The sequence below is a fragment of the Panthera pardus genome, unplaced genomic scaffold (genome assembly GCF_024362965.1).
Source record: "Panthera pardus isolate Hobbes unplaced genomic scaffold, ASM2436296v1 HiC_scaffold_11, whole genome shotgun sequence".
NCBI lineage: Eukaryota > Metazoa > Chordata > Mammalia > Carnivora > Felidae > Panthera > Panthera pardus.
Window position 1 is genome coordinate 26,684,969 of NW_026526666.1, and position 25,207 is coordinate 26,710,175.

At 44.9% G+C, this 25,207-nt stretch overlaps 1 long non-coding RNA gene and 1 other non-coding gene across 2 annotated transcripts; one reads left to right on the plus strand and one right to left on the minus strand.

The window, feature by feature from the left end:
• Window positions 1–378: 378 nt before the first annotated feature.
• Window positions 379–25,117, minus strand: LOC109271874 (uncharacterized). Its single transcript, XR_008418559.1, has 3 exons — window positions 24,777–25,117; window positions 14,145–14,365; window positions 379–1,278 (listed from the first exon to the last, which is right to left on the minus strand). It is a non-coding gene; the product is annotated as an uncharacterized LOC109271874 (long non-coding RNA).
• Window positions 11,010–11,116, plus strand: LOC128775975 (U6 spliceosomal RNA). Its single transcript, XR_008420953.1, has one exon. It is a non-coding gene; the product is annotated as a U6 spliceosomal RNA (small nuclear RNA).
• Window positions 25,118–25,207: the final 90 nt, after the last annotated feature.

Sequence of the window (25,207 nt, forward strand, 5' to 3'; positions counted from 1 at the left end):
GTTCGCCTAGTTGGAATCACTTTGTTCTCAAGAATTAACATGCTTTAACTCCTGGATTGGATTAGTTATCTCTTTCAAAAATAGTTTACACTTTGGAAATTGATATCTACAACAGTGACTTGTGGAAAATGTTTTATCTTGATTTGGCCGTTTTGTTTAAACATGTTGTTGAAAAGACTGACACTGATCTATTCACTCAATTTATATTATTAGTGGTCAATATTAGTTTTAAAAACTTCCAGGGGCTAGGTATGGTACTTGTTCTTGGGTACACACTGGTGAATAAAATACATAATGTTCTGTTGCCTTGTGGACTTTATAGTCTTGTCAGGGATACAGGTAAGAAACAAAAAAAAAAAAACACAAATAAATGTATAATTACTACGATTTAAAAAAAAAAATTTTAATGTTTATTTATTTGGGGGAGGGAGAGAGACAGAGTGTGAGCAGGGGAGGGGCAGAGAGAGAGGGAGATACAGAATCTGGAGCAGGCTCCAGGCCCTGAGCTGTCGACACAGAGCCTGGCAGGGGGCTCGAACTTGCAAAACACGAGATCATGACCTAAGCCGAAGTCAGTCGCCTTTACCAACTGAGCCACCCAGGCGCCCCTATAATTACTACTATTAAAGAAACAAACAGCATATAGGATAGAGAATAGCAGGGAGAAATTTGCTCAGTGTGCTCACAGAATGTCTGACAATTACACCATGACTCAGCTGTGCAAAAAAGGAATGGCTCTCATAGCTTCAAATAAATTCTGAATAATTTGCTTAATCCTGACAGGCTGTTTCTCATGGCCTGTGGCCATTACATTTTTCTATGTCCTTATATAAAAAGATTTTTTAGGTTTGTCCTACAACTAGTGAGAATTCACTGTGCGTTTACTCTACACTGTCACTGTAAAGTAAGAACGCTTATCAAGAAGACGACGCTCTCTTCCGCACCTCCCTGGAGCACACGCTTCATCACGCGCTGAAGCTGGGTTGAGTGGCAGCATTTGCGGCTGTGTTTCCTAAAGATCCCTCTGAGTAGTTCCAAGCATGCAGACCTCTGTGGGCTCACACTGGTCCAATCTCACAGCTAACACATCAGAGGCCCGGTGGGTTACAGTTCTCACGGTTCACCCGGTGAGAACATGATGTCTTTGGCGCATTTGGGGGACGTTCAGGTTGGATCCTGGTGACGTCGTCCATCCCATGGCCACTGGTCTCATTCCACCCCTGACCAGTGACTTCACAGCTCTGTGCCGTAGGCCCTGGGGGCCGGGGCGGGGGGAGCCTGTGAGAATATAGACTAATTAGGGTAGATACTACACAACCTTACAGAGTTAATGCAGGAGGGCTTTTTATAAATCCCGCTAAATGGTGGGTTCTGAGGCAGCTCCCTCGATCTGCTCCAAAGCAGAACAAAGGAAACGCAGGAGCCTGAGAGGCACGAAGGAGCTAGGAGCCGCTGATGGCTGCATCTGTGTACACCCAACCCAGACAGGAAAATAATTGTGAATTCCAGAGACCTAAAGAACGCATATGGAGCCTTTCCCACCCCCACTCCCCCACCCCGCACTCCTGATGGGAATGTATCTAAATACTGATGAAGAGAAGGGCAGTCAGATACACATGGGACAGGAATTCTTTGAGATTATTGATCTGGTTTTAAGCAATTTGAGGTGCTATAAGCAGGCAACATTGGCAAAGCAGCACATCTAGGACCGTTAGGTGACTGTCAGTTTATGGTTCATCAAATAAAAACAGTGTGTCTAATCCAGGCCTGTCACAGCTGAGAAGTGATAAGAGCAATAAGGAGGTCATGGAGAGAGAGACCCCAGCTGGATGGGGTGACCTGGATGAGAGGCCATTGCCTAATTTTTTTTTTTTAAACGTTTTTTTTTTATTTATTCTTGAGACAGAGAGAGACAAAGCATGAACGGGGGAGGGTCACAGAGGGAGACACAGAATCTGAAACAGGCTCCAGGCTGTCAGCACAGAGCCCGACGCGGGGCTCGAACTCACGGACTGTGAGATCATGACCTGAGCCGAAGTCAGACACTCAACCGACTGAGCCACCCAGGCGCCCCGAGGCCGTTGCCTTTCTGTTGAGGTGAGTTACTCACCACCAGGAGAACTCTTGCTTAGTTCCAAGACTGAACTCAAATAAGGATCTTAAATATAAATCTATTATTGTTATGAAAGCCTGTGATTCCTATAAGCATTTCTTGCCAAGTTGGATTCTTTCCTTTACTCACCAGTGTATGTGAGCACCTACTATGTGCCAGATACTATTGCCGCTGGGGCTTCAGTGCCTCCAAAAGAAACAGAGAAAGTCCCTGCCCTCATAGAACTCACATTTTAGTAGGGTGGGGCTGGGGAAGACAGAAAATTAACTAATAAATAAGCAAGTGCCATGAAAAGCAATAAGGCAGGTAGTAAGCGGGTGGGGATGCAGGATGACAAGAAGGGGGCCTCAAGAGAAACCCTCTTTAAGGGAAAGTGTATAGAATGGCCAGGGAAGGCTCCTCTGATGAGTGACATTTGTGCAGAAAGTGCAGGGTAAACCCTGGGAAGTTGTCGGGGGAAAGTGTTCCGGGCAGAAGGGGAGGAGCGAGTGCAAAGTCCCTGGGGCAAGAGTGTGCTGGCAAGGTCAAGCAACAGCAACAGATGGTGTGGCTGAGCAAATGAGGGACAGGCAGGAATGGCAGGAAATGAGAGAGAAATGTAGGCAGGGGTTCTACTGTGTGGGGCCTTGTAAGCCATGAGAAGACTGAGCTAGGAAGCCGTGGAAAGTTTCTGAGCAGAGAAGTGATGGTATCTAATTTAGACTTTATAGGGATCACTCTGGCTGTGTCTGCAAAACAGAACAGAAGCAGGAATACTCCAGGGACAACCCCAGGGTGTAGCTCCTTAGCACATTATTAACATGAGCTTTGTCATCTGTGCCCGGAAGCCCAGGTCAAGGTAAATTAATAATGCCTTCTTTGAGTTCAAAACCACGGAATCTCAATCAGAAAGTTTGTGGGGGCGCCTGGGTGGTTCAGTCAGTTGAGCATCTGACTTCAGCTCAGGTCATGATCTCACGGTCCATGGGTTCAAGCCCTACATCGGGCTCTGTGCGACAGCATGGAGCCTGGAGCCCGTTTCAGATTCTGTGTCTCCCTCTCTCTCTGCCCCTCTGCTGCTCATGCTCTGTCTCTCTCTCTCTCCTTCAAAATAAATGAACATTATTAAAAAAAAAAAAAGTTTGTGGGATGGAAGGGTCTTAATATTGTCCAGCATAGTAGCCACCAGCCACATGTGGCTATTGAGAACTTGCAATACAGCTGGTCTAAATGGAGATGTTCTAGAAGTATAAATTATACTGAGTTTCAAAGATTTGGTAGAAAAAACAAAACTCCCAAAAACCAGAATATAAAATATCTCATTAATAATTTTTATATGATTACATATTGAAATGATAATGTTTTGGATATATTGGTTGAGTGAAACATATTTTTTTTCTCTCCTCAAAACCTTTATTACATGTAGTGTGCATGCCACATAATTAGCATTATATTAGATATTGTATTGTTTTCTAAAAAAGCCTAACTTTGGCAAAATGACAAGGGCTTAGTTTTTTTCTTTATACATTACAGGGCCCAGTACACCCTGTCGGTCCCACAACATGTGCTTTGTAAGTGCTTGATCTTGTATCAAAAGGAAGGCCATGAATGCCAGCCAAGCTGCAGGCAAGCTGCTCTCACAATTATCGAGATCCAGTTTGTCTTACTATGTACGGTCATTCCTACAGCAGCCTACGGACAAGTTGCAATAAAAAGAATAGCGTGGGGGGCGCCTGGGTGGCTCAGTCGGTTGAGTGACTTCGGCTCAGGTCACGATCTTGTGGTTGGTGAGTTCGAGCGAGCCCCGCGTCGGGGGGCTCTGCTGACAGCTTGGAGTGGGTTTCGGATCCTCTGTCCCTCTCTCTGCCCTTCCCCTACTCACGTGCCCTCGCGTGCTCTCTCTCAAAAATACACATTAAAAATAAACATTAAAAAAAAAGAATAACGTGGCTTTTCTTCTCAAAGGAGTTAATTTGGCAAAGCAGTGATAAGGGAAAGTAATCTCACTTTTAAGTTAGGACCACATTTTCCAAATGAAGTCAGAAGCTTTGATTACGGGCTCTTTTTCACCTGCTACTTCTGGTCCCCACAGCTGTTAATCATTCTTTGTGCCAAGATTCAGTCCTGAATGTCCCCCGCTGTCGGTGATGAATGTAGACAAGTCTTGCCTTAGGGTCCATGATTCCATATGTTAGGATGAAGGTTTATCTGCCCAACCGGGAGGAGGCACGTTCTCCTCAGGACTGGAAAAACATACTCTTGAAATTAATTTCACCTGTTTCTTTTTACCTTTTTCATAGTTTTTCTATTACTAGGATATGACAAAAGTAGATAGGGAAATTGTTTTTACTTTTTTAATATCGCTACTAGAAAATTTTAAATTACATTTGTGGTGTGGATTATATTTCTATTGGATAGCCCTGGTATTATAAACTGAATTATTTGAAGAAATCTCTTGTTATTTCAAGCCTTGCTTAATGTTTTTTTTCCAAAGTGTATTGTCCATTTCCTAGTTTTAATAAACAAAACCATGCAAAGTATAACTAATGTAATTGAATTTACTTTCATTAACGTGGAGAGTGTGTCAGTTATTCTGCATCATCAAAGCTTTGTTCTAAACATTACTCAGTGGCCCCATTGTCGTAAGGGTGGTGAAAATGGCTCTCCCACACTGGCACTGCCCATAGAGGGGCCCCGGGCTTGGGGTCCTTAGCTTCACAGGTTTCAGAACATGAACTTAATAGGTTTCTTGGCTGGGACCATAGGGACACATTTCTCAAGAGTTGGTGTGAGACCAGTGACTTCCCAGAAGGACAGGATTTTCTGGATCATTCTATCTGTCATCTTGCTAATTCAGCTTTTCACCTCCCAAAAGTCATGGGCTGGGCCCCAAACTATAGGGCGGATCCGCTGCACAGGGGCTTAGGGGCTCTAAAGGTGGGTGGATTTATGCGAGAGAGGCTGTGGTGTGGGAATGGGTGGGGGAACCCATGCAGAGACAGCCACTAATGTGAGCTTCCTTCAGGCCACATCTCTCAATCCTGTGGTGACTTTCCAATATGCCAGGAATGATCAAGCTCTAGAGGAACAAGCTGAACTCACTAGAGGGGAGTTCACTTCACTGGAGGTGGTCATATACACTCAAAAGACAACTTACTGATTTATAGGAAGAAACTAATGATCAGGGATCAGAAGGTTTGGCTCAGAGAGTCATCACTTTGCTCTCTGGGGGAGAGGCTGCTCAGGAGGGCAGATCCATCAGTATTTGGAGCTTACTTCATAGGCAAAGACAGTGAATAGGGGAGATAGAGGGATATCCCAAACATTTGGAAACAACAGAAATGGATAACTTCTGAAGAGTCAAACCATCCAGTGGGTCGCAGAAGAACCATTTGGATTGGTCAGCATGGGGCAAACACTCAAAAAATATGATCTGCATGCATATTTAATCTAAGAAGTAGTGAGATGGAATGATTCCCAGGCCAGACCAAGACTTGACTGAAGCATGAACATATTTCATGGAATGTGTTAATCACCTACAGAAGCACAGAAAAGGGGAAGTTTCAGAATCTGGCTGGCCCATCCACACACCATCCCAAGAGACCCGAGGGTGTCTTGACTGGAAGTAGAATGGAGGCCAATGGGGGTGTAGAGTGCCCAGCTGTGGAGAAACACACATCAGCCCTCAGAGTGTGGGCTCCAACATCTGAGTTCTAGAACTAAGATACCTGGCTCTGAATCCAGCATTACTAAGGTGATCATTGCCTTCCTGCACAGTTTTCCAATGGGAGAGACCAATGTAGTAAGCTTGGCTTGATTATCTTGTCTGCCTGAATTCTGTTTTTCCAGCCTGGTAAGTTAATTGAATTTATGATTAGAGATAGTAGTCTCTTATGAATTTTTAAGCATGGAATTCATTTACATAATGAAGCACATAAATGAATTGTGTTTCCCGGTCTATACGACTTACTCAAGTGGCAAATTCATTAAGTCCAGCTAGTGTATCCCTCCTATTGAGAGCCCTCTGTGTCCCCAAATTCCACTGCCTTCCAGTACAATCTCCAGCAGTGAGCACAAAGGATCCTGTTCTAATCTGGCTAAGATATCCAACTTGGAATCTACACAGGTCCAACCAGCTGTGTAGACTATAGGTATAGAGAGGGAAAAGATACTGAGCTGAATTTTTACTTACTCTTGAATGTTTTTTAAATGTAAGTCTCTATTATTAGCCTTCTGATATACTGAAAATATGAAACCAGGATTGTGGTTTATTCACTCATGCATTCAACAAATATTTATTGAAGATCTGCTATGTTTCAAGCCCTGTTCTAAGTGCTGGGGACATATGTGGGCGAATAAAACACAAAAAGATATCTATTCTCAAGGAAATTATAGTCCTGGAGGGTGGACAATCATTTAACAAAATTAAAAATATGTACGTAGCATTTTAGAAAGAGATAAGTGTTATTTAAATTTTTGAAAAATAACAGTAGAATCAGGTAAGAAGAATCCAGAGTACTTAATAGATTGCAGAATGAAAAAGGCTCAATTGGGTGCTGCCTGGTTTAGGCCCATGAGAGTGAACATATGACCACACATGTTATCCAAAGGCTCCTTTGCAAACCTGCAGGCTGGGCAAGAAAGCTGGAAAGAGAAGCTAAGCACATTGATCACATCTGTCCTACATAAGGGCGATTTTACCTGGGCTTTCCTCGTATTCTCGTTGGGGGCTTCTTTAGGACCAGTCCCCAGAGACATGCTGCTTTTTGAATTGTTTCAGAGTCAGAAGAACTTTGACTCTGCTGCTATTTAAGCAATATGTATTCTGACAGACCAGCAATTCCTCACACCACCTGGCCCACCCTTCCCCCGACTCCTCAAAGGGCAAGAAGGGGAAAGGCTTCTTTCAGCTGCCCCAAAAGTCCCTTGACCACCTCCTATGGCAAAAGTCCCTCTTTGACGAGAGTTAAGGTTCTGAGGTTCTTCATCTGAGAACATCTCAGTCTTTAGATCTCTGATACCTCATTGACAAAGCTGTGCCCCAGTTTCTTTCCCAGCCAGGCGGTTCAAATCTATGCAAATCAGCACTTGGTAGGATAGTTTGAGATGTGGAATTCCTCCTCCTCCACATTCCCATTCATCTAACAGGGTTTGCTTTTTAGATCATAATGTGGGTTGACTGGCTTACATTTTCCCTTTTAAATAGTGAAAGCTAAAACCATTTAACAGAGTTATTAAATAAAATTAAGTTAGTGGCATATTTTGCCCATTCCCCCCAAACAGCAGAAATCAATTCCTTTCAAGGGAGCTCAAAACAAAAGCATAATGCCAATGTGATGCCCTCCAGCTTAGAGTTTGGTCAAGCCAGAGCTTAGACTACATCTCATAATGAAAGACTCTTGCCTAGTCCCTCAAGGTCAGACATTCAGGACCTGGATTCCTGTCAACACCATCCAATATTTACCAGGTGTGAAATCAGAGCTATACAAAGTTAAACATTCCTTATCTCTCCCTTTTCATATCCTACTTGCAAAGAATAAGAAATCAAACATGTTTAATAAATAGGCAAGGTGAATAAACACAGACAAGAAATAAATTAAGGAGGCTGATGTTTTATCAGAAACATAATTATTGTATTCTTTAAAAAGTCTTAGGGGGCGCCTGGGTGGCGCAGTCGGTTAAGCGTCCGACTTCAGCCAGGTCACGATCTCGCGGTCCGTGAGTTCGAGCCCCGCGACGATCTCGCGGTCCATGAGTTCGAGCCCCGCGTCAGGCTCTGGGCTGATGGCTCGGAGCCTGGAGCCTGTTTCCGATTCTGTGTCTCCCTCTCTCTCTGACCCTCCCCCGTTCATGCTCTGTCTCTCTCTGTCCCAAAAATAAATAAAAAACGTTGAAAAAAAAATTTGAAAAAAAAAAAAAAAAAAAAAAAGTCTTAGGTTTGGGGCACCTGGGTGGCTCAGTCAGTTAAGCCTCTGACTCTTGATTTTGGCTCAGGTCATGATCTCACAGTTCATGAGTTCAAACCCCACATCAGGCTCTGTGCTGACAGAGCCTGCTTGGGGTTCTCTGTCTCCCTTTCTCTCGGCCCCTCCCTTGCTTGCATGCACTCTCTGTCTCTCAAAAATAAGTAAATAAACATTTTAATATAAAAAAATAAAAATAAAAAGTCTTAGGTTCTAGGTTACTTCCGAGCCTATCTGGATTTGGACAGGGGCGGGTTTGGGATTCTCCACAGACCATACAGAACATGTATTACTTTACATACTGTGTTGATGGGAAAGGAGAAGATCCAACTCTCAGTAGCCAAGTCTTAATATTTGTAAACTCTGGTTGGGGCCTTAAGGTAGATCTTTTTCTTTGAGGCAACCATCTAATGTAAAGCCTGATGTGAAACTTTCTTCTCTTCCTTTGACATTAAACAAAAAATTGAGGTTTAAAGAAGTGAAGTAATTTTTCCAAACTTACACATCTCAGGAGATGCAAAGCTGGGATTCAAATCCAGGTGTATCCAGCCCTCAAAGCCATGCTCCACCCAAACCTGCAGCCCTGAGTCATTTGCCGGGTCCCTGGGGACAGCTACCCTAAATATAGGTTTGGGTGCCCACTGGAACCCAAAGTTGAGAGGATGAATGGCTTTGGGACAGGTGCAAGGTGACCCAGCACCGAGTGAGTGACAAGTCAGGTACCACAACTGCCTCCAGGCTTAGAAGCCAAGCCAAAGCACTGTCAAGGGAGTGCTGCAGCCTCTTCAACCAGGGACTTTTCAAATAGTCCCTCCAAAAAGAATAGAAATTAAGCCTTCTTTAGCATGCACAGAGTATTTGGATGAAAGCTAATTAATGACATATTGCACTTGCTTATAATTTACCAGCCACTCCAGGATCTTAGAGATCTTCCACAAACAACTTATTATGACAACACCTTGTGAGGTAAGTGCTTCAGTCCACAGAGGAGTCAGAAGAAAAGTGAGGAATTCACATGAAGTCAGAAGTAGTATTTATTTGCATACTGTATCTATTAGAGTCTAGTCAAAAACCAGACACCACTCTAGGTGTCTCAAACCAGACTGGATTTAATACAGGGAATTGGTTACATGGGGCACCTGGGTGGCTCAGTCGGTTAAGCGTCCGACTTCGGCTCAGGTCAGGATCTCACGGTTCATGAGTTTGAGCCCCGTGTCACACTCTCTGCTGTCACCACAGATCCCACTTTGGATCCTCTGTCTCCCCCTCTCTCTGCCCTTCCCCCCACCCACATGGTCCTCTCTCTCTCTCTCCCTCTCTCTCTCTCTCGGTCTCAAAAGTAAATAAACATTTTTTTTTTAATACATGGAATTGGTTACAGAGATCATGGAAGAGCTAAGAAACCAAAGAGGACACAGGGAAGCAATCTCAAGAAGAACACGAGCAAACATCTGCCACTATCCCTAGGGATGGAGGCACAATAGGTAGTGCTACCAGATCCCAGGGATAGAACTGCCATGCTGGGTCCACGGAGGAGATGCAGCTGACAGGGGGCGTGCTGACCAAAGTGGGGGCTAGAGATGGAGAGAGATACCCTGGCTTCTCCCTTCCTGTCGCCCATCAGTCTCCTACCACTTCTTCCCAATGACTATGCTAAGAAGCTAAATGGGAGCCTGGGAAATGTACTCCCCTACCATACAGGGCTGGACAGAGAAGGACCAATCTCTAATCTAATGGGAAATACACTATTCAGAAATCAACAATGGGGCGGTGAATAGGCTACAAATATGGTGGTGGGTGGGATGGGGTGGGGAAAGGAGAGCTTGAAAGTATTGCTGTAGGCCACTGATTAAAGAGGATTAGGTGGCACAAAGGACTTTTTCCTGCTCATCCGTGACAACAAATATCATATATATTTTATCAAATATATTATCAAATATATTAAAGCACTTTTAGGAAAGTGAAGAAGATGGCCATGAGACTGGGCTGAAACCCAGGAAGCATGAACTCCAAGGGAGTATTAAAGAATCATAATGCATGGTTGGATTGCAAAGTAGAAGATTCAGAAGGTAAACAGAACTCGCTTCCTGTAGATACAACTCATTCTAATAAAGCTCGTCTAGAAGAATGGAGATTGAAAGCAGCAGCTAAGGAGCCAAACAGGATAGAATCAGCCCCAGCTCTGGCAGAGGGTGGATAGCTGTGTGTCTGGACTCTCATGGGTCTAATTCCAAAACTGCAAAAGCACTGCCCAGGCTGCAGCTTCCCAAGGCCCTCCCATTGCTGGGGTGCGGAACCATGGTTTATTCGTTGATTCCACAGAAAATCACTGAACACTTGCAGTGTGCCAGGCACTACTCTAAGCACTGCAGATGAATAGAAACCCCTCAACCCTTCACATGAGCCAGAGCAATACCATCCACGCTATCTGGAGGAAAGGGAAGGGGGAATGTCCTGGAAGGATGTGGTCAGAGAGAAACCGAAACTCCCACTTCCTCTGCTATTCCTGGCTCTGCCGGACACATTAATGGCAATTACACATGCACTAGGGACACACCTGCTTCATTAATAGAGATATTACTATAAAGAACAATGATATTTCTCCCCTGAATTCTAGTTTATTCAGTTGAACTCAACAAACACTTACTGTGTGCCAATTCTCTGCCTGGAACCAGAGCTATGAACATTTTATTAGAAAAGCAATGAACCTGCCCTCAGCATAGGAAGACTGGTGAATCCATGCAATTCCAAACCCAGAAATTGCTTCCAGGGACCTGAGTCCTCCACAGATTCACGTAGAGGATGGAGATTGGTTTCCCCACCAGGGCAAAGGGGTGGCAATACCGGTCAGGGCAACACAAAGCTGACCTGAGCCAACTCTGCAGCCCTCCAGGCACTGAGGGCTGATTTTCAACAAGGGAGAGTCTTTCTGGTTTTGCCTCATAAGAAGCTCAGTGCCCTCTTCGGCCGCCCATGTCCTAAAGCTATAACCATACAGAGAAGATTAGCTTGGCCCCCCTGCAAGAATGACACACGAATGCATGAAACATTCCCTATTTTTGTGAGTAGAACACAGAGGGTTTTGAAGGCAGTGAAATACTCTGTATGACACCATAATAATGGATTCAGGCCATTACACAGTTATCCAAACCTATAGAATGCACACCAGCATGAGTGGACCGTAATGTGCACTGCGGACTTTGGGTGATAACGATGTGTCAGTGTGGGTTCACCTGTTGTAAGAAACGTACCACTCTGGTGGGGATGTTCGCAATGGGGGAGGCTGTGCATGTGTGGGGGCCTCGGGGCATATGGGAAATCTCTGTACTTTCTGCTCAATTTTGCTGTCAACCTAAAACTGCTCTTAAAAAAAAATAAAGTCTTAATTTTTTTTAAATGAGTAAAAAAAGGAAAGAAGTTCAGGCAGGAAAGCAGCTGAGGAAATTCCCTGGAGCCACCAGACAGACACAAGACGGGACCCTGCACTGCTCTGCTGAGGCCTGAAGAAGTTCGAACGGTCCCGTGGGGCTGGGGAGGCCTCACAGTCCTTCTTTCCTTCTGGAAGAAGGAAGGGAGTAGAGCCCAGTATATCTGACTCTAATTTCTTCCTTTTATATTAATGCCTTGCAAAAATATACCTAATTTAAATAGTCTAGTACCATAATTTACTTTTTGATTTATTAATATTTAGGGGGAAAATACGTCTGGACAAGACTTCTTACATTGCAAATCTTTTTTTTTTTTTTTTTTAATGTGTTCCTCTGGACCCATAAGGGGAAATGAAGACTCTATTTGTTATTTAAGATATTTGTTTCTCCTGGTATTATGCTGTCCTGGGACAGTACTGTTGTTATCTTCAAAGTGAAGATATGTTTCTGTTTCCTAAGAGAGAATAAGTCATGCCCAAACCCGAACATCCTTGGTATAGAATCTCTGCTTCCCTACACATCTGTTTGCCTTGAGAAGTTAAATTTTATTTTAATTTTTTTTAATGTTAACTTATTTTTGAGAGACAGAGCACAAGCAGGAGAGGGGCAGAGAGAGAGAGCGAGACACAGAAGCCAAAGCAGGCTCCAGACTCTGAATGCGCAGCACAGAAACGGACTCCGGGCTCAAACGCGGGAGCTGTAAGATCATGACCTGAGCCGAAGTTGGGTGCTGGACGCTTAACTGACTGAGCTACCCAGGCACCCTGAGAGGTTAAATTTTGAAGCACAATCAAGGCCTGAGCTAGCCATGTCCATTTACTCAGACACAGGATGTTGAGTATCATGTAGCAATTTGTACAGAGCCCTCAATCTGTTTATGTTTTCCAGAAAGAATAAGGGCTGCTGGAAGCCTGCTTAGGGTGGGGGACTTCCTTACCCTTCACCCTCACCCAGACTTGCAGCCTGGAGCTCAGCCCGATTGCCCAGGAAGCACCTCTCCTCTGTTCTGACCCAGGGTAGATCTGCTCACCCCCTCCCCACCCATGGCGTCCTGCTGCCTCATTCTCAGTGAATTTGTCAAGGAAAAAAAAGTCCACTCAGGCCCATTCCTAAGTGGTATTTTAATCATGACACTTCCCTAAGGGGTTTTGTTACTTTCAACACCTGGAGACATCGCTGAAGGTTTAGGCTTTGTCTATAAGCTCAAAACAGTGTCACTACCATCACTGGCTGGAGCAGTCAAGTCCACCTCATACATTAATCCAACAACCGTTTTGGGATAAACTTGAAGACGGGCTGGATTTTCCGTCTGTTTGCTTCTCTGGCTTGCCGAAGAAAGCTGCCGGAGTCGTTGAACAGGTATGGGAGGGCAGGAAAGGCTTCAGAGCCTGCCCTTCCTCCTCGGCGTTAATTAGAAAATTTTCTATCAAGGTTAATGCCTTGCAAGGCAATGAAGTTAGCTGCTGAAGGAAGCTGAATTTCACCGTTGGGCAGAACAGACAATACAAGAAAAAGGCAAACAGAATAAACAGAAGGGCGTCCCAGACTACCTGCCACTCACCAGGGGAGGCAAACAAGGGGTTTTATTTAAAGCCATAAAGTCTTTTTTTTTTTTTCTATTTTGTTTTGTTTTGTTGTATAGGTACTTTCTCCCAGTTTACAAAGTCTGAGTCATCCTTTTAATACACAAAAAATTCAAGTTAGCCAGGTGAGACTGAAAAGATAAAATAGTTCCCCGGGGAGAACTCAGGACTCCTTTCTCAGGCCGCTGCAGCACTTTTTGTCCTTCCTGGGTCACGGACCTAGCACGGCATCTCCCATGTTATAGCACACACTGCTGCCTTCACCTCCCTGGGCCCCCGTGAGGGCAGGGGAACATCTTGCTCTCCCCGGTTCCCCGCAGCACCTGGCCCTGAGCGGGCGCAGAGTGAGGGCCCAGGATGAGGTGCTAGCAGGCTGGGTCGTGCTCAACTGTACATGCTCTGGAGCTGCACAACCTGGTTTGAGAGTGAGCTCGGCCTCGTCCCAGTGTGTGATCTTGACCAGGTTACTTTAGCCTTGCTACGCTTCAGTTTTCTCACAGGGGAAATTACAGCACCTGCTCTCCAGGATTTTCATCAGACGTAAATTAGATCATCCCAGTACATGGTTATTGTGACTAAATCTTGATGATCTAGATGCAAAAGTTCATCAATATGAGCCAAACAATTACTTATTTATGAAGTGTTCGGGCAAATGAAAACCTTCTCATTTAGATGGTGCTTCGCAAAGAAGGGAGTGCTCAGAGGTGGGTATTGGGGAGAGACCACCAGCTTGTCCAGGGTTTTGAGGCCAGGTGAAATAGCCAAGTCTTAAAATCAAAAGCGGTCATGGAAAAGTCGCACATACTCCTTCCACTAAGAGAGAGAAATTTATATGGTGTGTGTGTGTATGTGTGTGTGTGTGTGTGTGTGCATGCCCGTGCACGCACACAAGCCGTTTGATTTCTCAGGGTTTTCCTTTTCCTATCTGTAAAATGGGCACAATGAATCAGTGGTCCAGATGTCCTATTCTCTGTTTTGCTATCTTAGAGACGGACGTGTGGACCAGAGCATTTTTCGATGGCTACTACATGCTTTTACCTTTTCCAATTGTGAAAAAACGTTTTAAATTGGCACTTACCTTCTTCTAAGGATTATAGTTTCTGTGAACATCCCTTCTTGATGAAGAAGACTTTGAAGAATGGAGGTTTCAGGAGGTTTTAGGTGAAGGGAGAACCCAGTGAGTTTTCGCAGAAGAGTCTTACAGGCACGTAGGAGAGTCGCAGAAAATGCTCTGTGCTTCACCTTCTGAGCCGTTCCCTCTCAAGTTCTCTTCCTCCCAGAACAGCACCTCCCGCTGACCTTGGAAAGAGATGGGCACTAAGGAACAGGTGCAGACCTTGTCATGCAATCAGCTGCCAGCAAGCCTCCCCCCTCTGAGTGATGTGTCCTACTGGTGTACCTGGTTAGGTTTATCTGCGCCGAGAGCTGTGCACCCATTGTGCACCACTGCATGTCTGGACCTCAGTAAATCATGGGTATTGCTGAGACCGTGATAACCATAATACTGCATGTGCCAATGCCGAGATAAAATAAGCAGACTCACAAGTAAATGGCCCCTAATATCTGAGTGAATTCCAGTTTGGTCTCCAGCTCGCACAACCAGTTTGTCTGGAACCACTGGATGCTTTGAACCAAGTCAGTTTAGGAGGTACGTTCACAGAAACTATAAACTATATAATCCTTAGAAGAAGACAAATGTCAATTTAAAACTTTTTTTAAAAATTGGAAATAGTAACTATTTGATACAACAAGCATGTAGCAGCCAGGAAGAAAAGCTCTGGTCCACACATCCGTCTCTAAGATAGCAAAACAGAGGATCAGACATCTGGACCACTGATTCATTGTGCCCATTTTACAGATAGGAAAAGGAAAACCCTGAGAAATCAAACAGCTTGTGCACACACATGCACGCGCATACACACACACTCACCATATAAATTTCTCCCTCTTAGTGGAAGGACTGTGTGTGACTTTTCCATGACCACTGTTGACTTTAAGGCTTGGCTATTTCACATGGCCTCAAAACCCAGTGTGCTTTGCTCTAGGATTAACTGAACTTTTTGAACTAAAGGCTTAACTTGTTCTTAATCTTCTCTTTGAAATGCTGATTTAAAGAATTAGTGCCCTGCCCAACAGGTCACAGGCACAGAAGGAAGCAAGGAGCCTGCATGCACACTTCTTTAGCGACACAAAGTTCCTGGTCAGAGGTCCAGGACCAGATTTTTATGGAGCCGATGTCAGATCCAGCTTACCGAGGTTAGAGATCAAAGCAGAGGCAGAGAGAAGTGGAGGCTATCTGGAGAGGCACCAGATACTATCAGGAAATAGCGTGGCAGCGAGAGCCGAGGTTGCGCTGTAGGGAGCAGCTCTCTTGGGTAACTCAGGGTGGGTGGAACTCTCTGTGAAAGACCCACGGAATGGCATCTCTCACACACCTGATATTCTTGGTACCCATCACGGCGTGAGTGCGGTGACCATCCTTGCCCCACTGGGCTAAACAGCTACCGGGAATCAGAGTCTGTGAGTACTGCCTGATAGCATCAGAGTAATATCCCCTGTTACAACACAACCTTTCTGCCCCACATAAAAAGAGGCAAAGTGACTTCCTCGGGTATGGAGACTAAGTGTTCACATACCCCGAAGTACCTCTTGGAGTATTCGGAGGCAGCTGGTGGGAACCTGTGGTTCATGTCAGAGAGTCAGACCCAAACTCCTCCCTATTACAAACACAGATTTCTCCCTATCTTTCCCCGTAGCCCCCTAACATCGCACACGCTGTCTCACTCAGCTCCTGCTCTGCCCCCAGGGGGTGTTGCCTCGTGGATGCCCTTAATGATTATTGGAACCTGACTGCCAAATGATAAAAATGTTTCCAGTGGGAGGGGGGAGAAGATACCATCTCAGATACCATCAACATTTTTCTAAGATGCTTTAAAGGTGACGTGGAAATGACCACATAGGAAAGGCAAAAAGATCGTAGCTGTTCAGCTAAGAAAGGCCTCTGTCACCCCGGCACTGGGGCCACTTGGCTTGTTTCCAGAGGCAAGCTCAGGGGTTAGCAGGAGGCAGAAGGTGTGGGCAAGTGAGGGGCCACAGAGGTGGAGATGGCTTCTGCATCCCAAGGGAGGGAGCTTACCTGCCTGAGCATCCCCTCTGGGCTCTCGAATAAGGAGAAATCAGAGTACACATAGACCAGTAGAAATATAAGTGATTCTACGACAAGTTCCATCTCAAGCCTGAACATGTGTATCAAATAGGGCGAGAATTCACATGTTAGAAAAGGCATGTGGAAGGTGGATCGATGGGTGGAGGTGATTCTAGATTCAACTAGCTCATCAGCTCAGTTATGGCATAAGCAAGAAGTACGTCAGAAGGGCCTTCCTAACCTAAACTCTGGTTTGTTAATTATCATGACCCCTATTTCTTAATGAAAAACAGAAACAGGGAAGAGCTTTTGTTTCATGTTGTCAGCGGGGGGAAAAGACATCTTCAGGCTAGGGTCTCCTTTTTTTTCCCCACTCCGGAGAGAAAAAAAAAATCTGGATGTCAAAAAATATTAAGGACTAAATGAGGTGGAAACAAAGCAAAAGAAGGAGCCCTTTATTCTCAACTAAGGCCTGGTTTTGCCATGGTTTTCTATTGGAAATTCCCCGTATTTCAAAGCCAGGAACCTCAGAGAGGGCCAGCTGCACAAGGGCAGGAAACACTGGGAAAAAGGAAAAGGGATGTGCAGCAGGGAAGGTGCGCACCTTAACGCTGCCCCTGTGGAGAGGTGGCCTGGTATAGTGGGTGCGGAGGTGCACCCTGGAGCTAACTGCCTACGGTCAAATCCCAGCTCTCGCCACCTGCCAGCTGGGTAACCCTGAGTGAGTTACTTAACCTCTCTGGGCTTTGGGTTAACTCACGTGTATAAAATTCTACCTACATCTCACAGGGTTGTTGTGAGGATTAAATAAGCTAATACCTAGAGAATGCTAGAATAGTATTTTCTGGTGATTTTTACTCGCCACAAATAATAGAAATGGACAGCTACTGAGGGCTGCTGAATGCTTCCAAATGACCATTCGCTTTTCCACTGGTGGCATGATATCAGCTAAGAAGAAAGAAAATGTAGAGAGAACAAAGTTATTTTGCATGTTTCCTGGATTCTCGAAAATGACATCATGTCAGGGCTATGTATAGTTTATTATTCTCTCATTTGGCAAATATGTGATACTAGCATCTAAGCTACTGGCCTTCAGTGCAGGAACAAGGCAGACACGTTCCTGCCTGCATGATGCTTAGACCAGAGCAGAAGAGAATGACCTCACAACTAACTTCAGTACAGGGCATTAACTGTGGTAGGAGGGTGAGATCGGGATTCTGGCCACTGACCAGGCAGAAGACGGGACCTCCCCCAAGTACCCAGCACTAGTCAAGTCCATAGTAGCTGCTCCATAAACATTCATGGGATTAAGGAACATAGCACTTCCTGTGCTTTATTGTAAATTTCAGGTTGTCCTTCGTCTCAGAATCTTCAGAGCAAGAATACATCTTTCTTTTTGTGTCCCCAGCACCTGACATCACGCCTACCACATAGGGGAAAGGGGTTAATAAAAGTTTATTGAATTGATCTGAATGACTAAGAAAACCTAATGTGTCTCTCCCCTATTCAGCCGTGTAGATCTTTCTAGTTTTAACCCAAAGAAATAAGAAACTTGACAAGATGGGTAGCCAAGTTAATTTTAGGAGTTGGGGTTGTTTTTTAGTACCCATTAAAATTACATACATAACTGGTTTTCTGCTCATTGTTAGCTGCCATGGTCCCTTCCTTTTTTTTTTTAATTAAAAATTTTTTTTATAAGTTTATTTATTTTGAGAGAGAGAGAGAGAGAGCGAGAGAGCATTTATTTGAGAGAGGGGCAGAGAGAGATGGAGAGAGAGAGAGAATCCCAAGAAGGCTCTGCATTGTCATCACAGTGCTGGAGGGGGGCTCAAACTCACAAACTGTGAGATCATGACTTGAGCCAAAATCAAGAGTCAGATGCTTAACCAACTGAGCCACCCAGGTGCCCTGGCCCCTTCTTTCTTATTAAAACTCTTCTCCTTCAGTGTTGGGGTCCCATCTGTCCTCCCCCATCTCTCCGGACTCTCTTCTACTTTCTTCCCTAGGTCATCTTCCTCCTCCAGTCATGTCCCAGCCTCAGTTCTAGACCCACTGGTAGCGATTGTTTCTGTCTGATGGCTAACTTTATTGACCTGTTCTTTCTAGTAGAGGAGACCCACTCCCTCAACCCAGGAGTGGACACATGGCCAGGCCTAATATTCCTCTGGCAATGGTGACTGGCCAAGGAGTGAACAAATGCCCCAAATAGGGACAAAGTCCTTCCCCAGAATGATGGCTGGACCCTGGTGTGATAGAGCTGAGAGAATGTTGCTCTACACTGTTGGCAGTAACCAGGCCCTACCACGTAGAGTCCATGTGCAGACACAAATGGAGACCAGCTTCAATGGGAGAAAGAGCAGGCAAGAGCAAGAGAGAAACCCAGTCTCAGAGGCCCTGGTTCTGTAACCCTTCCACTGGGCTATGAGCTTCCCAGACTCATAAACTTGTAAATGCCCCTTTGATTTGAGCCAGGCTGAGCAGGTTGTTAGTGCTTGCTAAGGGATTTACTGTCACTAAAGACCCTCCTTTGGAGACCTTGTCCACTTTTACATCTTTGACCAAACCTCTAGGCAAATGTCTCCCAATTTCTAGCTCTACCCTCAATCTCTTCGCAAGCCTTAGTGCCCCGCTCCCAACTCTTTGTGCTGGGCACTCTTCCTAGATGTCCACTGCCCCTCCCCTTCAACATGTGTAAATTCACAGCTTCTGAGCTGCCAACCTTCCATTCCAGGCTCCATCTTGACCTGTGCCGCCATTTTTCTCTGCCCCAAGACCTTACTCTTCTCTCTCCTTCCTGCCCGCACCCACAATCAGTCACTGAGTCCTGCAGCTTCTTCCTTCATACAGTTTCCTACAGCTGTCCTTCCTTTCCATTTCTCAGCCACCATTTGGGTTAGGGGGTTAGATTCCTGCTATGCCCCTTGACTCAATTCTTCTGACATTCCACGACCAGAAGAGTAAGCCTCTTAAGGTAACGTCTGCTGAACCAAGTCCAGACTTCTTAGTGGAGCCCCCAGAGCTGCCCATGACCCAATGTTCTAGCTTTTGGCAACACTTGTCACCTGCAGGATCTCCAAACCCGGTGTGTGTGGCCCCCACTCTGCTCACAAAGGCCTCAGCCCTTGGCTCACCCTTTCCCCCCTTACCCATCCCCCCCTTACCCATTCCCCTGGGATCCAGCTCAGATAATGCTTTCCTCCAGGGAACCTTCTCTCATCATCCCAGTGAAAAGTGAATTCTCTCAGGACACCTGCGGGCTCAGCAGGTTAAACGTTTGACTTTTGATCTTGGCTCATTTCACGATCTCATGGTTTGCGAGTTCAACCCCTCTATACGCAAACAGCACAGAGACTGCTTGGGATTCTCTCTCTCCCTCTCCATGTCCCTCCCTCACCCTTTCTCTCTGTCTCAAAATAAATAAAGAAACTTAAAAAAAGACAACAACAGTGAACTGTCTCCTCGAAGTCCCAAATATCTCCTATATCTTTAAACAAAGCTTTATGGGTGTGGAGGACACACTACGTGCCAGGCACTACACCAGGCACTAGGGATGCCAGTAAAGATAAAGCAGACTCTGCTGGCACAGAGCTCTCAATCTACTAGTGAGAGACATGGCGACGTGTCGCATTTCACTTACCCCCCGCCTTCTCCTGTGGAAGCTTACACATTTGCTTCAGCTCTCTGACTAGCTTGCAAGATATTCTAGAAAAAGTACTCATGGGGTGCCTGGGTGGCCCAGTCGGTTAATCGTCTGACTTCAGCTCAGGTCATGTTCTCACATTCATGGGTTCAAGCCCCACGTCTGGCTCTGTGCTGACAGCTCAGACCCTAGAGCTTGCTTTGGATTCTGGATCTCTCTCTCTCTCTCTGCTCCTCCCCTGCTCCCACCCTTTCACTCTCTAAAATAAATAAACAGAAAAAAAAAAAAAGGACTCATAACGTTCCTAGTACGTTGCCTTACACACAGTAATCCTTCAGTACATATTTATTAGCCTGTATACGGGAAGATCTGGGTTGACAAATCCATAAAGGATAGGAGATGTAAGACAAAACCTATTTTTAAAAATAAGGGCCAGGTTTAAGGCCCATCCTTTTGATTTGGTCAATTTAACAGCTGTCTATAAAGTTTACCAAATCCTGAAAACCCAGTCCTGTCATGGTACCACAAGCTCCCTCTATAGTCTATGTCCTGTTATGGTCCTTCTGACAGGGGAGAGGAGTCATTTTGTGGTTGGTGTGTAGCTGATTTAGAACTTCGAGTTGCTGCAATACAGTAGCAGAGGGTAGTGGTTTAGGTTGGCAAGTACAACTAGCCGAATGCTATAACCATGCTTCCAATGTGCAGAAAACTTTGCTTATTCAGCAATTACTTTCCAGCTTGCAAGCTCTGTGTGAAAGAGGCATTGCTGTAACAGGATGGAGTATCATCCATTAAAGGCGGCAAGTGACTGGATGGATTGCGAGCTAATATGTTACAGCATCTGTAAACTATGCTATTTTATAAAATGTCAACAAATAAATTATCTAAAAAAGAACAAGGCCTCCAGATGCGAGTACTTTTAAACTAGTTATTTCACCAATTTTTTTTTTAACTCGTCATCTGAGGAATCCCATACTTAGCTATCTTTTGCCTGTTTATAGACATGGCTCTGTATATTGGGATATGGACTTTTTTCCACGTGCAAAATTTTGAAAGTTCATCCATACTTTCAAACTGATAAAGTACATGGATTTTAAGGCTACAGATAATTTTCTGAGTTGAAGACACCTGTTCAATGGATTGACCATGACATGCCTAACCTTATAAATTTTTTTGGCATGGAAGAAAATTTATTAATAAATAACATTAAGATTGTTTTATATCCAATCCAAAATGCTGACAGGAAGTCATTCAAACAATTAAAACCAGGACAGTAAGTAGGAGTGCTCATATATTTAATTGGAAAGAGACTCCTTGTTTTATTCTGTATATCCAAGGTCTAGGGAGAACCCAGCATCAGGAAGATAGTCAAGTATTTATTGAATGAATGGATTTCTGTTCATCGAGTTAGTGCATATGTCAAGCATAAGGAGCTACAGAAATTGGGAATTAAGGGATGCTTACATAAAATGATACCATGTACAAACTTTAAAAGTATATGTGCTATATTAATGAGAATATACGTTAAAGGTTTTCATTTTAAATGACTTTTTGTTGCTAAAACAATATCCACGACTTGTGTTTAGGATGTATCTAGTTTATCAACATTGTACGTACAGAATAAAAATAACATTTACTGCTCATGAAATGGAGGTTGACAGGCTGTTTGATAAGCCTTGGGTTTATAAAGATATTTTTGTGCTGAAAATACTAATCCTGTGTAAGGTTTGAACTGGAAGTTATTTCTCTAAAATTATGCTTTGAAAATATTGGTGCTGTGCGATAACGTACTTGGTAAAGCTTCCTGTAAATGATTTTAGACAGCTAATAGAAGTATTTTTGCATGGTGAGGATAATAGAGTTCATCGTACAGGCTTTCGACTATTTAATTTCAGTGTAAACGCTAACTTTTGAACTAGTACATAATTATTTTCATAAAATGCACAATCATGACTGCCAATTTTTCCATGACTAACTATACCCTCCCAGATGTTGTTTTAAGTTCTGCTAAGTCATATTTTCTTTTTCCAGAACTCTGTGTTCCCTCCCACTCCTAAGTCCCTCTGGCCTTTTCTCAGACTTAGCCCTTTTCCTGAATTTGGGGTAAAAAGGATCCATTGCTCTTTTTACCATTCTATATGAATATAATAGTTTTACATAAATTACTCTCAATCTCACCTGCGATCATAAAGCTTAGCCTGTCCCCTTCCTGGAGAGATATACATTTTGTGCAGTTTCTTCCGAAAAGTCGTGAAGCCTTTCCATGCAAGAACAGCCTCATCATATGACTGAAAATCTTCTGAATCACCCCAGAATCCAGGCTGTTAGAAAACTGCTAACCATTTCCAAACTTCCACATTTGTTTTCTGCTGTTCGGCTACCTCTCCTCCAGATTAGATTTTCTTGCTATAGCAAGAATCATTAGTCACTAGTGAGACAGCCAGAGCTTACTGTCAAGGGACACCTTGCAACCCATGCTGGATTCGTATTTTCTTACCAATCTGAGCTTTATGGAACACTCACCGCCCAGCCATTAGACAGAAAAACTTCAATGGCAAATCTCATCTCTTGAATGCCAGCGAAAATATTTGGCCGCATGCATGGTTCCAAAAAAACGTTTTCATTGATTCAAATGTATAAAAGCCTACCCTGTGCTGGTAATTGCACAAAGGGTTGAGAGATGTGAAGAAGAAAAATCCAGTCCTGACTACCCCCAAGGAGCTCTAGTGGGGAAGAAAGACAACAAACACAGAGTTGAAATCAAGTGAAGTACTCCATGAAATCAAGTCAGTGAAGTTCTCGGGGGGGCACAGAGGAAGGGCTGCAACATGGCCCTCATCCTCACACTCCTCATCAACCACAGTGCATCACTGGTTATGCAAAAGCTATGCAGCTGCTCCACAAGTCTCCATGTATGCACGCTTCAAGGAATAACCATCAGGATATTTCCTCCGGAGAACAGTGAGTTCCCCAAACTGCAAGCATTTTCTATACCTACTTGGAGAGCATTGTTGAGTGCCTATGGATGAATAAATTAATCAAGTAAGTCACGGTTTATAAGCCAGTCTTATTTCCATGCACTGGAATAGAGGAAAGTATGGTTGTGGAAAGAAAAGTTCCTGAGGTCAGAAGACCAGAGCTGCATGGTGAGGCTGTCTGTAGGACCCTCATCCCTAAAAGAATGTTTGTGAGGTCCCCGCCAGCCTTCTGATACTCTACGACTTAACCATAAAGGGAGTGGTCCAGCCAGCCTGATTATCATTATAGTTTAAGAATTTTTCCAACTTCTCAGAGTCTCCAAGATATACCAAACCGGAGGGAACTTTGGTAACTGCTAAGCTCAGGTTTACCGAAGGGGGTTAAAAAAAAATGTGTATGGGTAGGGAATAATTTTTAACAATCACTTGGTTTCTGTGCAATAAATATCAACAGTGAAATTTTAGGAATGTTCTTTTAACAGTGCCAAGCATCAGAGATCTAGAAATCGTCTGGCCACAGTCTGACTGAGTGCAATATCACAGAGATATTATTTACTATAGCCAGTCTGCTTCCTCTTTTTCTTGGAAGTAGTAAAAAAATTTTAGCATTTTTCAAACCTTGAAGGATATAATTCTATATTTACTCAAAAACCTACGCAGAAACTCAACAAATTCCTTTCTTCCCTGTCTGATAATTTGGGTGAATTTGCAAAATAAGTATCTAATGTATCAACCTTTAAGGCATTTCTTCTGTGTCACCGTCTAACGTGAAACATACTTTTCTTGCCAAATTGCTGACCTTGACACACTTAAGTCCCTTTATGTTTCAGGAGAGTCAGGGACTCCGAGTGGAGCCAATCACTCTGTAGACACAGCAACGATTCCCTGAGTCTCGGAAAGCAAGTGTAACGTTTTCTCCTAGGTACCTTCAACTCCGGTACAAAGAATCACATCCCAGGCTGGGCTAAAGATCTGTTAGGGAAAATGACTCAGGCGGGAGACTACAAAAAGGAGGCCCACATGGTCTCGTTTTGCAAATACAAACTTTATGGGGTATAGAGCTGGAAGAGACCACAAAAAGAAACCACCAAGTGCAGCGTTCAGCTTCTAGGAAAAAAGAACAAGAACTGGATGTGCTATTTCAGTTCAGGCAAAGGGAGAAAACAAAACTTTTGCGAGGTTTTATTTCTTTTAAAATGAGTGTATGCTACGGTTTCCCGGGCTATATGGAAATATACAGTATTTAGTATACACTAAATGCAAATGCAAGGCTGACTTCCCTAGAAAAAAGTGGGAGACTCTATCTACTTTCTCCCGAACACCTCTCCAGTCTGTCTTGGAGGCAACTAAGGAGTAATAATAAAGGAATGATGGCAAATACTTTAACAAGGCTTTCTACAATGCCGCTTTAGTAGAATACACGGTAACATCCTATCGCCTGACAATTTTACAGGAAAGCCCAGAAGAGGAAGCCAGAAATACGTTCCAAAAACCAATGCTGAGGACTAGTGGCCAAAAAAAAAAAAAGTCTGATTTTTTTATTTCATTTTTGGTTTCTCTACACTTGGGTGGGACTCAGTCCCACGAACGTCTTCTTCTTCGGTGTGAGAGCAGTCCTTTCGGGAACCACAGGGCTGCAGATGTCATGCTGGAATTCTCCCAGGGGCAAACTGCCGGCCTGAAGCAGCTCTTCCCAAGTTACTACCCCCAGCGGGGCTGGCCTGAGCCTCGCTAACTGACCTTCGGACCAGTGGGCAGACACCTGCATTCGCGACCCACGCTAAGGGCCCTGTGAGGTGGGAAGGCCAGGTATGATTGCTTTCGGGGGAGAAGACGAAGGCTGGGAGGGAGCTCTGCTCAGAGTCACGCGGCCACCTGGCTGCAGATTCCGAGGCTCGGCCCCACATGGGCGAAGCGCGGGGGAAATACCGAGCCCGGAGCCCCTACCTGCCGTTAGACCCCGTCAGTGCTGCCGCTCCCACCGGCCGGGACAGCACTGGGTCTCCAAACGGTAGAGAAGAATCCTTTCCCTCCACCTCGAGAACTGCTTCCAAAGCGCCCCCGCTTTCAGCCCCAAGACCTGCCCACTCAGGCCGGACGTCGGGGTCGCCGGCCTCTGCGACCCGGGGACCGGGCGGGGAGCGCTGGGGGCCGGGGGACCCGGTTCCCCGCAGCACCTGGAGCCGCCGGACCGAAGGGCAGCACCGCGCTCGGTGGCGCGGTTGAATCACGCGTGAATCACTCCTCGGAGTTTCCTACCCGGAGGGGGCGGAGCAGGGGTGGGGACCGGTCCCGGGGTCCGCCCAGCACGACTGCCAGTGATCGGGCCGGGGGCGGGAGTGGGGAGGAGCGGCGGGGGCGGGCCGGGGGCCTGCGGA